The sequence below is a fragment of the Budorcas taxicolor genome, chromosome 1 (assembly GCF_023091745.1).
Source record: "Budorcas taxicolor isolate Tak-1 chromosome 1, Takin1.1, whole genome shotgun sequence".
Taxonomy (NCBI): domain Eukaryota; kingdom Metazoa; phylum Chordata; class Mammalia; order Artiodactyla; family Bovidae; genus Budorcas; species Budorcas taxicolor.
In genome coordinates this window covers 122,992,580-123,005,986 of record NC_068910.1, presented here as the reverse complement: position 1 = coordinate 123,005,986, position 13,407 = coordinate 122,992,580, and positions in this window count along the sequence as shown.

The window sequence follows — 13,407 nt, the reverse complement described above, 5'->3', positions numbered from 1 at the left end:
ATTTTGTTCCTTGTTTTGGAGAGCTTGTTTTTTTCTCCCATGGAGGAGTAAAGAAAGGGCAAAGGTGGTACCAAAATCAGATGGCTTTGGGTTGATATCCTTAGGAACCTAGCAGTCATTGTTCTAATTCTGCTGTCTCCAAATCTGCCTTTGTTGATCACCTATGGCTGTGTACTTCCAGAGGGCAGTAATAGCAAGTGATGATTTTTGATACACTTATGCAAATTAAAGGCCAGAAATTAGTTTCTTCTCTGATAACTTTTTGGCTGAATGAAACCATTTCTCCTTCCCCTGTGAGTTCAACAGAAAAGGGTCCTTTATAACTTAATCATATTCTCCTTGTATTCTACACTTCTGTGTGAGCCTAAGAGTGTTTCTACTAGAGTCTGTGGGGGTCATCAAGTTCAGATTGAGGTGTTCTGGGAAGAAGTGTTGAGGACCTTCTTAGACACAGAACTTCTAGCTGTGCCCACATGCCTCTACCCGGAAACTGCACTTTACCTGCAACTGTGCCTCTGGTCCTAGGACCAGCCATTGGGATGTACCACTCACCCACTCCTCTGTTATGGCAAAGGACCAGCCTGGCACATGCTGTGTGATCAAACACCTAGATGACAAATACAGCTGACGTTTCTCACTGTTGCCTTACCATTCTCTGAGCCATCTTTAATGCTGATCTTATATTAAAAAAAATTTACTAGTTAGATGCAAGACTCCTTTTAAACTCAGAGCTTGTATGTGGTGGCCATTCAATATTCTTATTTCTAGATTTGCACAAACCTTGTCAACTGTAGTCTTTTTCTGGTGCACGCATGTGTTCAGATGCTTCATAAACATGAGCCTACCCAGGTTGAAAATATTGGGGATAATATTGAAAGTGGTGTTATTTTGGATGATTGCATACTCTGTCACTAGGGATTTCATGAGACATAGAAGATAAGTCTTCATTTGTAATTTGACATTTAAAAAAATAATGAATTCTTTTTTCTCCCCCCTCAGTTGTTATGTACAGGTATACACCATACTATGTCATAGGAACTTAAAGTTTACTCCATGTCAATCCCCTCTTCACTTTTCTAGATCTCTATTCCCCCACCCCCTAAGTCTTAAAACCGTTTTTTTATCTGTGAGGTCATTGAGGCACTGGACTTGACTATATCGGTAACTTTTAGGGGGAATTGAACTGTTGATCTTCCAAAAGAAAGGGACCAGACAGTGTTGCTTAAAATGCTGCAGTTGTGTTACTGTGAAGAAAAGATTTGCTTCCACTTTCAACAGGAGATATATATATACACACACACACACACACATATATACACATATATATCCATTTCAGTAAAAGTGGGTGGAAAAATCTGAGAACATAGTTACCTTCACACATTATTTATAGATACACTGGGTGAGAAGCTTACTGTAGGGCAGTCACCAGAAAAAAACCTAACTGTAGTGCTTTCAGTATATGTAATATTTGTATCTATCCCCATGCCAGCAATGTCTGCTGTGCACTGTGTCCTTACTGTAAATCACCTGGTTTATTATTCTAATGGGAACTAATTTGTTTTGTAATGAATTCAGAGCAGATATGTATAATATGGCCAGGATTGTCCTACAGTTGTAAATAAGAATAGGTCCTGTTTATTTTGACATCTTTTTACAAATGCATTGTATTAGGGTGTGAATATTCTGAACCATGCTCTTGTTTAAAGTTTTGAAATTTTTATTGGTAAATGTAACATTTTAATGGTTGTAATAATTATTTGTATAGATATGAATATAGTATTTTATTTAAGAAAATAAACTTTGCATTTTTGCATTGTGAATTCTGTCTTTTCTGATCATTGCATGTACCGCTTCAAACCTGGTATTAAAATGATTTGTCTTGCATGCTGAAGTTTTGTATTCGAGTAATCTTGAAATTTTGCCAAAATTTCCAAAAATGATATCATGGCACATTGCCCATGAGGATTGTATTTCTGATCAAAGAATCAACCTCAAATCATAATTATGATCAGTGCTGTACTTTTGCAGTAAACTGTATACCTCTATACTTATTGTGAAAAGTAGGATTAGAATTTCAGGTCTGGAGAGAACTGAGAGATGATTCAATTTAAATTCTCCTCGTATATTTATAGTGTCGGAAACAAGCACAGAATCACTTTGGGACAAGAATTAGGCCTTTCATTACAACTACCCACATCAACTTGTCACATCTCACAAGCATGAAGTTTGAGGGGAAAAAACAGATCACTGAGGAACTTGCACAGTATAAAACTATTTACAGTTTAAATGCCTATAAATCAAACAATTTGTTCTTCAGGGATAGCCTACAGATGTGGTAAAAATTATAAATACAAGAAATGATAACCCTGAAGTTCAGGGTGATGAATCTTTCCTAGGAAAGGGGGGAGGGGGAAAGTACTGAGAGTGGTACTTGTAAAGCACTGGTCGGGTTTATTGGATTGGAGAGCAGATACCCAGGTGTTCATCTCACACCTGACATGTTTGTTTTAGGAGTGAATAAAACAGCCTAATACTAAAACAGGTAAAATAAGGACCTTAGCGCACACTTATTCCCTCATGTCCTCCGGAAAACTAGTGCTCACAGTTTCCCTGGTCGAGCTTTTTGCGAGTTCAGGTTAAAGCTCAGTATTCTGACTATTGAGGGTTTAGCATTCTTTCTGCTGTTGCCCACTGGCACTCATTTCAGGTTATAGATGAGTCACACGTTTTGATTATACAGGTAGCCCTAATAAGGCATAAAGTGTATACAGCCCATAATAGTGCGACCACTAGGCATAAATTCAATCTCCCTAAAATGAATGTGCAGATTATAATAGCTATATACCGTAACATTTTGTTAGCTTTCCGATCTAATTCGATGTTTGGAGGAAGATTAGTGACTTAAATTTCTTTAAAAGCTATCTAGGGGCTTTTCACTTTTAGGTAAAATTTAATAGCAAGTGGCAGGTTCACAATCCCACTGCACCAACTAGAACAAAGAGATAAATTAGACAAATTATTTTTAAATGTATTTTTTATTGATATCCAGTTGAATGACAATGTTGTGTTAATTACTGCCATGCATCAAAGTGACTCAGTTATATTGTGTGTGTGTGTGTGTATATATGTATATAGGTGTGTATATACATTCTTTTCCATATTTTTTCCATTATGGTTTATTACAGGATATTGAATATACAATAGGACATTGTTGTTAGAAAAATTATGTTTTAAAAGATACTAAAACCCATCGATAAAGAGGACAAAATTCCTTTGACTAGGTACATAGATCTGAACAAAACTCCAGAGAGAAAAAAAGTCCTCCCTACTGTGAGATGAGATCTCCAGCCTCTCTTTCTTCTCCTGGGGACATTGGATGAGTATGGGTTGAAAAGGTAGTGTGAAAGTTCCCACAGTTTTATGAACCTTAGGAGACAAATTCCTGCTTAATGAAGTCATCTCACCATCTAGATGCTGAAAACCAGAAGAGAACTATATCTCACTGCATCTAACTACAGCTGCATCTGAGCTCTCACTCAGCTCAACTCTAACAGAAGAAAAGTGTGATTCCTTTCTAGTGAAAAATAACTTCAATCTCTGCAGTTCATTTATGTACAATATGCAGGAAATATATACAGTGTCCAATACAAAAAATGTGACCAACAAGCAGAAGAAAAAGCAGATGCATGACAGAGAAAATCAGAAAACCCAAAAGCTGATTTTTGGAAAAGATTAAAAAGCAAACAGAGCTCCTAGAAAGACTGATTGGGAGAAAAAAAAAGAAAATATAAATAACCAATAAAATGAATGGAAAAAGGGACTTCACAAAAGAGCATACAAAAATTAAAATCATAAAACATTATTTACAACTTTATGACAACATTACTGGCATCTTAGATGAAATGGACACAATTCTTGAAAAATACAATTTACCAAAATGAATGCAAGAAGAAAACAGAAAAATTTTAACACCTATACCCATTAGCCAAATTAAATCTGTAAGTAAAAAACCTTCCTACCATATATAATTCCATTTCTATGAAATGTCCAGAATAGGCAAATCTGAAGAAACAGAAAGTGGCTTTGTGGTTGCCCAGGGTTGGGGAGTTTGGGACGTGACTGCTAATGTCCATGCGGTTTTGTTGGGGGTGATGAAAATGTTCTAAAATTTTGGTGATGATTGCCCAACTCTATGAATGCACTAAAAGCTGTTGAATCATACACTTTAAATGGGGGAATTCAATGATGTGTGAATTACATTTTGACAGCTGTTTTGTTTTTTTGTTAAGGTATTCCCACAAAAAAACCTCAAGCCCACCAAATTTTAGTGGGAAATTTCTCTAAATATTAAAGGAAGAATTAACATCAATCTACCCAAATTCATAAGAAAGAGGGATTCTTTCCAAACCTCGTTTAGGAAGTTAACATAACCAAATTGATACCAAGTCTGTCATAACATTATAATAAAAGAAAATTATAGCTCAATATCCCTAATAAACAGGTGTAAAAATTCTAAACAAAATGTCAAATTGAATCTACTGATATAAGAAAAGAATAGCGCATCATGACCAAATGAGGTTTATTTTTCAGGAGTGCAAAGTTGTTTTAACATTTTAAAGTCAATTTATACAGCTTGTTGTATTACTAGGATAAAAGAGATAAAATATGATAATTCGAACAGCTGATAAAATTCAGCATCCATTTATGTTGGTCAATCTCAACATCTGCTTTGACCTTTACTTTTTCCCGTGAGAAGAAGATAGGAAATGGCAACCCACTCCAGTGTTCTTGCCTGGAGAACCCCAGGGACGACGGAGCCTGGTGGGCTGCCGTCTATGGGGTCGCACAAGAGTCGGACACAACTGAAGCGACTTAGCAGCAGCAGCAGCAGCTAATTTCCTGCCTGCATAAGTTCAGAAGTCAGGTAGGTTGGTTACCTAATATAAATGTGCCACTTTATTTTTCAAGTAACCACATAAGCTACAGATTTGGGGGTGACACAAAAATCCAGTTTTTAACTAAGTGTGTGCTGTGTAGGTCCGGTCTGGGTGGTGTTTTCTTACATTGCTTTATCACAGGTTTGGAAAGAGACTGAAGCCTAATAGTAGTGGCGGAGAACTTACTGCTTCAGGGAACTTTCCTTCTGGGAACTCATTATTCAGTTTGGTTAAACCCCATTAAAAAAGTGCTGCTGACTGGCAAATGTGCAAATTCACATTATTATGTTTTGAAAGCCCAAGAGATAGCGTATAGTATGGGAGAAGAAAATTGGTTCGTATGTCAGTGTTTCAAACCAAGTCATATTGCTTTTTGGAGTTTTTTTGGGGGGGGGGGGTGTTTTTTTTTTTTGGTCTTTGTCCCCATTATCATTGTACCCCTAATTGAAGATTTCCCAGTTCAATGCAGTCTAATTCCACTGCCTTACTGTGGTGAAATGACACCATTCCCATCGTTAAAAAGCCACAAAATTAAAAGATGCTTGCTTCTTAGAAGAAAACCTATGACAAACCTAGACGACATATTAAAAAGCAGATCACTCTGCTGACAAAGGTCCATATGGTTTTTCCAGTAGTCATGTACAGATTTGAGAGTTGGACCATAAAGAAGGCTGAATGCTGAGGAATTGATGCTTCCAAACAATGGTGCTGGAGAAGCCTCTTGAAAGTCCCTTGGACAGCAAGGAGATCAAACCAATCAATCCTAAAGGAAATCAACCCTGAATGTTCATTGAAAACACTGATGCTAAAGCTGAAACTGAAGCTCCAATATTTTGGCCACCTGATGTGAAGAGCCGACTCACTGGAAAAGACCCTGATGCTGGGAAAGATTGAAGGCAGGAGGAGAAGGGGATGACAGAGGATGAGATGGTTGGCTTTGCTGATTCAATGGACGTGAGTTTGAGCAAATTCCGGGAGATGGTGAAGGACAGGGAACCTTGGCACGCTGCAGTTCATGGGGTCGCAGAGTTGGACACGACTGCCCGACTGAACACCACCACCACTCCCAGTCGCCAGGAGCAAAGACAGTTCAGCAGTCTTTGTTGATGGCAGTCGTAGATTCTGCCTGGTCTACTGGACCAGCATAAATCAGTTTCAGGGCAACTTTGAGAGACTTTTTGACTCTTGACAGTATTTAGAGTTTTTGAATGTGTTTTAGGAAGTTAAAAAGACCACTGTATTCTTGTGATTTCCCTTCACTCTTAATTTTGTTTCTGAACCAACAGGCTCCCAGTAGAGACCTGACAGCTTAGGCTACGTATATTTTAATTTAAAATGAAAATCTTTGGGTCTTCAGGGTTTTGCCAAATGTAGTCAGTGAATGTATAAGAAGGGCTTTGGTTCTTAACTGTACAAACTTAGAAACTGAAGCAAGAGTCCAGTTTAGGGAGCCCACATGATTCAAAGCCGCAGTTTTATTTTGGTTGGCTTTCCTAAAGCACAGTGAGTTCAGTGTCACTCAGGTTTATATAACAAACACCTGAATTTTGGAAAAACTTTCTCTTTTTGTTAATATGTTCAGGGGTTATACAATTCCAGGCTGTGTTTTGCATATACAGAAACAAATAAAAGCTACAATTTATCTTGCCTGTCTCTGTTCTTGTTACATAAACCACTTATTTCGATGTTTCAGTTTTCTCCATCTGGGAAAGGGGGATAATAGTAATAACACAAACTTCAAGGGGTTAGTGGTGGTAAGTATTTCAGGATCAGTGTATAGAATGTATATAAACCTTTGGCACAATGCCAATGACACGTTTGCTGTTTTAATAATCAGTTCTGCCAACATTAATCTTGTAGAGGTTGGAGATGAAAATTGAGGGCAATAGTTTCCAATAGCAAGATCCCACTGAAAAGGCACACCTCAGACCTCAGTCCCATGCTTGTCCTCCAGCAGGGAGGGGTTTTTGCAGTTCCTAAGAATTAGGGAGATGGAGCTGTTTTTGTTTCTTCAAGGATGAATTAAAATGATCGCCACCTCAATCATCTCTCTTTTTATGTCTCTGTCCTCTGCTTGGATTAAAACTGTGACTTTTGTTTTTCTTATGGAAAACTGAGGTTGTTGGTTCCAAGTATTTGTCTTATTTTTCTGATTTCTTCCCTTTCACTGGAGAGGACTCACTTTTCTCTTCCTCGGGGTATGACAGGCAGGTTGTGAGAGCCCAGCAGTGTAACCTTCCTGTGAGTCCAAAGTGACATTTTCAAGTACTGCCCCGCTCGGCAGCCTCAGCTCAGAGGAGCCTAAGGGTCTCTTTCATTTTGCTTTCAGTCTTCCTGAAAACAAAACCAAACTCACAACTGGACCACATCAAAAGTGTGTCCATCCTCCTTTGGCTCAGCCCCCTTCTCTGACCATCTTTACAGAGTTCTCACTAAAACAACATTCCCTAGGCTCTTCCCATCGTGTGTGCCACCAACACCACTGCCCGGTGCTTCTCCGGAAGGTAAACGACTTTCTTTCCCTTCTAATTTACTCTTAAACTTTTGTTACTCAAAGAATCAGCTGTCTTCCCCTCTGTGTCCCAATCAAGACTCAATTTACCCTTTTGTTTAATGCCAGTTTCTTAGGGATGGGTCAGGCTGAAATCTCATTGGTCCCTTCCCTTTTAAGCTTCCCAGAAAACACTTCTGCTTGAACCAGACCTTTGGTCGAATCTCAAGTTGGTCTCTCAGGTTTACGTTTGCTTATTCTTGCCTCATCTCAGCTTTTCCTTCTCCTTAATTCTTCATGCACCTAGTTATAGCATTGTTCTAGCACTCGAAAGTCAATTTGAAATTCTGACATAGTTGACACAATATTAGCAATAAGCTAATGTCTTCAAAGTTGTACGTTCCTGGGAACTATTCATAGCACCTTCTCTCTGACACTGAGCAGAGTGCCTCCAATTATTCTATTTCTCTGCTTAATCGTGTGGTAGAATTGGCAGCCACGATGGCGAGAACCTACACCTCCCTGCAGAGGTCCTCCTGGAAACCTATCAGATATTTTCTTCTAGGAGTTTGGTTTTGAGAGTTGTATCAGTAGTTTAGGGGCTACACGTCTGGGCATAAATATTGCTGATAAATATTTGGACTCTCTTTGGGTCTGCATTAGGCCATTCTCTTCTTGGAGCTCTTTGCCTGCTTATAATGAACTTGTTTCTCCTCTTTTGGAGCGTAGACCCATGATGGAAGAGACTGTGTTTAGTTCATTGCTGTGCTTGGTTCCTCCCGGTGCTTGGCCCAGATAGTTCTTGACTGACTTTTCACTGAAGCAGTGTTTCTGATTCTATATAAGTGAACAGAGAGGTGGTGAGAAGAAGATAAAGGGGAAATGGATGCCCTAAAAAGCAAGTGACTTGACAAGGTATCCCACACTGAGAGAGAAACAGGGTGAACCTCAGGCCTGAACTTGTTCTGTTCCTTGAAGAGGCCTGCCTAGATCCAGGTACTGAACTTTGTGAAAGGCCCAGATAAGCAACACAATAAAAATCATGAAACACAAATCAACTTTTTTTATTTTTCTGTGGTGGCAACATTAGAGCACCCTAACAGGGAGGGCTTTTGAGTTAATTTGGATAATCTTCTCTTTAAAGGATTGAAAAGCTCTAATTCACAAAGAATGTAAAGAGTCAGGGGAAATTAGAGGCCCAGGAACCAGCCACAATGGGATTGTATGTTCTGACTTGAAAATATTGCAGTGTTTAAATTTCTTGTCTTCTGAGTCATAACTATAATGCCGGGATAAGAAATGGGACACCCAGACATTAGCATAGCTGTAATGTGATATGACTTCAAAGCTATTATATGGTGGTTAGCTATTTTTCATCTCCAGTGAAACGGATAAGCCTTAGATGACAGGGACTTCAAGGCAATGCAAAAGAGGTAGGAGTTAAAATTCTTAGTTCAGGGGAAATCATGAAAGCTTCTAATACAGATATTTAGAAAGAGGGAAGGGTCCCCTTATACCGCCTTTTAGAAACTAATTGGCAAAGGCTGATCCACCACCCTAACCAAGCTTATTTGAATTCATTTGTTAAAGCCTAAGATTTAGCAGGTGATTAACCTTATTGGGCCTTAATATGGAGGAGACATTTGAACTTAGCCACACAAATATATCTTGTTCCCACTGAAACTGTTGGTAATTAGTCAAATCCATTTCCCCTGCATTCCCTAATCGAGGTTGTTTTAAGACTCCCACGTCCTCCAAGCTGCATGTGGCCCAGACAATAAGTAACCTGTTTGCCTGAGATGTTTTCCAGGAACCTGGAGTCAGTGGCATCTAGCTCAGCTGAACTGGCGGAAACTAGGTGGGACCCCTGACCCTCCAACTGGGCATGCGCTCTTTGGAATGTGCAGCGGCCCGTAGCCTAGTCACGCCTGCAGGAAAGATGTCGACACAGGTTTCCCCCATCACCTATTCCCGCCTCGCCACGCTCTGCGCCCCAGCCCAGCGTGCATCGGGCTTCTTTATCCCCCATCCCAGATACACCCCGCCCCGTGCCTTCGCGGAGGAGGGTCTGAGGTTCGTTCTGCCGTCTACTTGCAAGGCTGCCATGTGGATAAACCCTGTCTTTGCTGCGAGCCTCAGCGTCTCGGCGTTTTGGTTGCTGTATGTCAGGTAAAATGGACCTGGTTTCGCAACACCACCAAAGAGCATTAAAAGCAAAGCCAAAAAAAAAAAGCTGGGCAAAATTATGGTAAACAAGGGCTTGACTTTACTTCGGGCAGATGCCGGTTCTAACTTTACTCGTAATGATCTTCGTTAGTTTCACCAGAGACGCTCCCAGGCCTCCTCTGGGACCAGTTTCGTCACCTGCAGGCTGAACATCCCGGCTTTCTCTACAGATAAGGGTGGGGAGGGTCAGGGGAAACGTTTGCATAGGGCATCCCCTGAACCGTGGGAGCAGTAACTGCTGGGGAGAGGAGAAAGTCTAGGTTTTCTCTGAGATTCCCAGGGCAGAGCTGGCAGTATTGAGGTGTGACTTTGTGCACAGCCAGACTTTCCACTTGGCTGTAGCTTTGGTAGCGATTTTTCATCTGTGTTGCAGTCTTAAGGGCTGGAGACAGTGAAATGCAGCTTTAAAAGGAGAAGGAGGGGAGGGAGATATTTGTTAACTCTAGACAGTTCCTCTGGAGGTGGAGAGGCCTCCCAGCCCCTTCAGGGCATCCTGGGACTGAGGACAGATAACAGCACAGCTGGTTTCAATGAAGGGCCCGCATGGGTGAGAGATGCCATCCAAGTACGGGAACCTGCCACCCTGCAGGATTCAAGAGGTGCAGGTGAGGATCTTCTCTTCGCAGGCACTGCTCCTCCTGCCCAGCTCCATGGAGTGTCAGGTAGACGTGGCAGGTGAAAACCAGAGAGTTCCAGTACTTTGCACAAGGTCACACAGCAAGCAGGTGAACATATCTGGACTAAAGTCTAACTCAAGAATTTTTCCGAGACCCAACAGGTCCTTCTATGAAGAATGTTTATCTTTGTTTTCCCCCTTTCCCCAAGTTTTTAGACAGTCTCCTAGGAGGAGAAACCTTTGGGTATTACTGTTCCCCTGACACATACATTTGTGACCCCACAGATCATTCTGGGGGCTGCCTGGAGCCACAGAAGCAGCAGCTGCCACTGTCATTGCCCCAGGTGCTGACTCCATCTCAGCCATGGAAAGTCCCTTCCCCAGATAGACTCTGGTTTTCCACTGGCTACTCCTGCTGCTAAAATAAAACTAGGCTGATCCCTCTACCACCCAGTGCTAACAGCTGGGGCTGCCTGCAGCTTTCGTCAGAGGTGTGAAGAGCCCATTTCTTATGTGCCGTTTTGCTCCTCTGGTTGCCACGTCTCTGCCCTCCAAGTGAACTGCTCTCGTTACCCTGTGCCTCTGCCAAGATCCTCCTCACAGGCTGGCTGTCTTCCGTTACCCTCCTGTTGAACTCAGAGTTGCCTTCCCCTCATGTAAAGAGAGAAGTCCATGAGCACAGAATTTGCACACGCCTGTACTAAGTGTGGACGTGGGACCACTATGAATAACTCTGGCCACCCCCTCCACCCTGAGTTCCTATCAACCCAACAGACACAGTCAAATACCTTTCTTGTATCTTCCTACCACTGCACAAATCAGCACAATAGAAAGAGCTAACAACAAATACATTTAGGATTGATATTTATAGGAGCAGGCTTGGTCTGGGTTTTCAGTCCTGCTGCAGAGAACAAAACGGAACCACAATATGTGAGTTTATAGCACTCGGCAGACACTGTCAAAAAACAATACTGAAGAATACAGCAGCATAATCCATCCATTTCTACAGGGCCCCCCTCTCCATTTCCATGGACATATTTCCCAGACAAGCTACCGAACAGGTTAAGTGTCCTCCAGTTTATTCACTTCAGGCCACAGGGGTGCTTGAACAAACTTTGTTGTTCACATCCTGCCCCCACCTTTTTTGGATACAAAATCCTTTAGTGCATTAAAAATAAAAGAACTAGGTCAACTCAGCAAAGTTAAACGGGTTTGAAATTTGTTTTAGATGTTAGATTGATAGAACCATTTACTAGGTGGCCTTCATATAGCCTATGTGTTGAGTTCAGTCGCTCAGTCGTGTCCAACTCTTTGCAACCCCATGGACTACAGCATGTCAGGTTCCTTTGTGCATGGGATTTTCCAGGCAAGAAAACTGGAGTGGGTGTCCATGCCCTCCTCTAAGGGATCTTTCAGACCCAGGGATTGAACCCATGTCTCTTACGTCTCCTGCTTTGGCAGGTGGTTCTTTACCACTAGCGCCACCTGGGAAGCCGCATGTGGCCTATGGAAGCCAACAATTTTTAAGAAATAAAGAATAACAGAAGACCAATTACAAATTTGGGAGCATTTTAGAAAAAATGGTCACAGTGCTTCATTGAAAGCATCTCTGTTCTTAAAATTAGGGAAAGTTTGCTATTTAAACTTCAAAAATGTGTTTTGAACATTATTTTAGAGAAATAATATATTTTTAAAAGGGTGGCTGATCCATTTCTCTAATGAAAGATCGGGAAAGCAGAGGTGAGAAAGTAACTTTGATTTCACAGGCAGACATACCTTTGAACATGTGTTTGCATGTACAAGTTAAGATAGCATCTAGCCCAGGTAACAGGGGAGTTTGGTCAACATGGGACTTTCTAGGGGCAGAGCAGCCACCAGCGTGAGAGTGAGGGTGGGGACTGCTGAGCTTTTCAACACTGTCCTGGGGAGAGAATGTGAATCCAAGAGACAATCCCAAGCTGGCTGAGCTCTCTGCAGCTGGAGAGGAGGAGGGAGATGCGCTCACACTGAGGCTGGCCTCCAGAGAACCTCGGGGGGAAGTCTGGAGCCCTGATGTGCATGCCGCCGCAGGGGAGGGCCATGGTTGGTGGCACAGCAGCCTGAGAGCTGTGGCGCTGCGGAGAACACTTATGTCTTCCCCGAGGGTGATGTGGGCACGGGATGGAGCTATTTGGACTGGAGGTACCGTTGCCTTTGCTAAATCTGTTCCAGCAGCCCAAGTCTTCGTGCGAGGCCCATTGGCCCGATGCTGGTGTCACCAGTCTCCTAGTGCTGCCGGGCGTTCCTCCTGATGGTGGAAGAATTTCCCATTTCCCCTTCCACCGTGGAGCTGACCTGTGGAGAGACGGGGCCTTCCCAAGAAGGTAGAGCCTGAGTCATGGGGTCAACACACAACGGTGGGATGGAGACGCAGGGAACAGGGAAGCACCCACACCTTGGTCCCAGAGACAGTTACCTGCCCAGGGTGTGTGACGACCTGGAGCCCAGCCTGGAGTCTTCCTAATGCTTCCAGGAACCTGAGGGAAGCGCACAGCATTCCTGCAATGGAGGTGACCAGCTGGCGCTGCAGAACATCTATCCCAGTCGGGCAGGGCCTTGGAGCCACCCGTCTACCAGACTTCAGGGAATCACATCATCCCAGGACCTTGGAGAAGGAGGCTGTTGTCTGGGGATATCTAGAGCAGCGGATGTTACAGAGGTGCGCAGCCTGGGGTTTCTGGGCAGGAAATCTGGGCTGCTGGCCTCTCTGGGCAGGGAGGCAGGTGGAGGGCAGAGTGTGGCATGGTTCTGCCATGGCTGGCGAGTCTCAGGTGAGGGTAGCAGGAGTCCCAAGGTGGTTGACTTTGATGCAGCTTGCCCATGTCTAGTTCAGAGTTGCAACAAAAGGGGATGGTGGGTGTTTCTGACTCTGGAGGGCTCATCTCTGTCCACAGCTGCAACTTCTCTTCTGCTTCCCTTTCTTACAGGTTTGGGTCCCCCTTAGCTCCTCTCCTCCCTGTGGGAATGTGTACAGAGCTCACCCGTCAGTGGGCGAGTGGAGCATTTGGCAGTGGTGACTTTGCTTCAGTCCCTGTATTTTTCATGAAACAGCACCAAGATCAGTGGCTCGCTCTCCCCAGCTCTCCATGCTGGAAGGC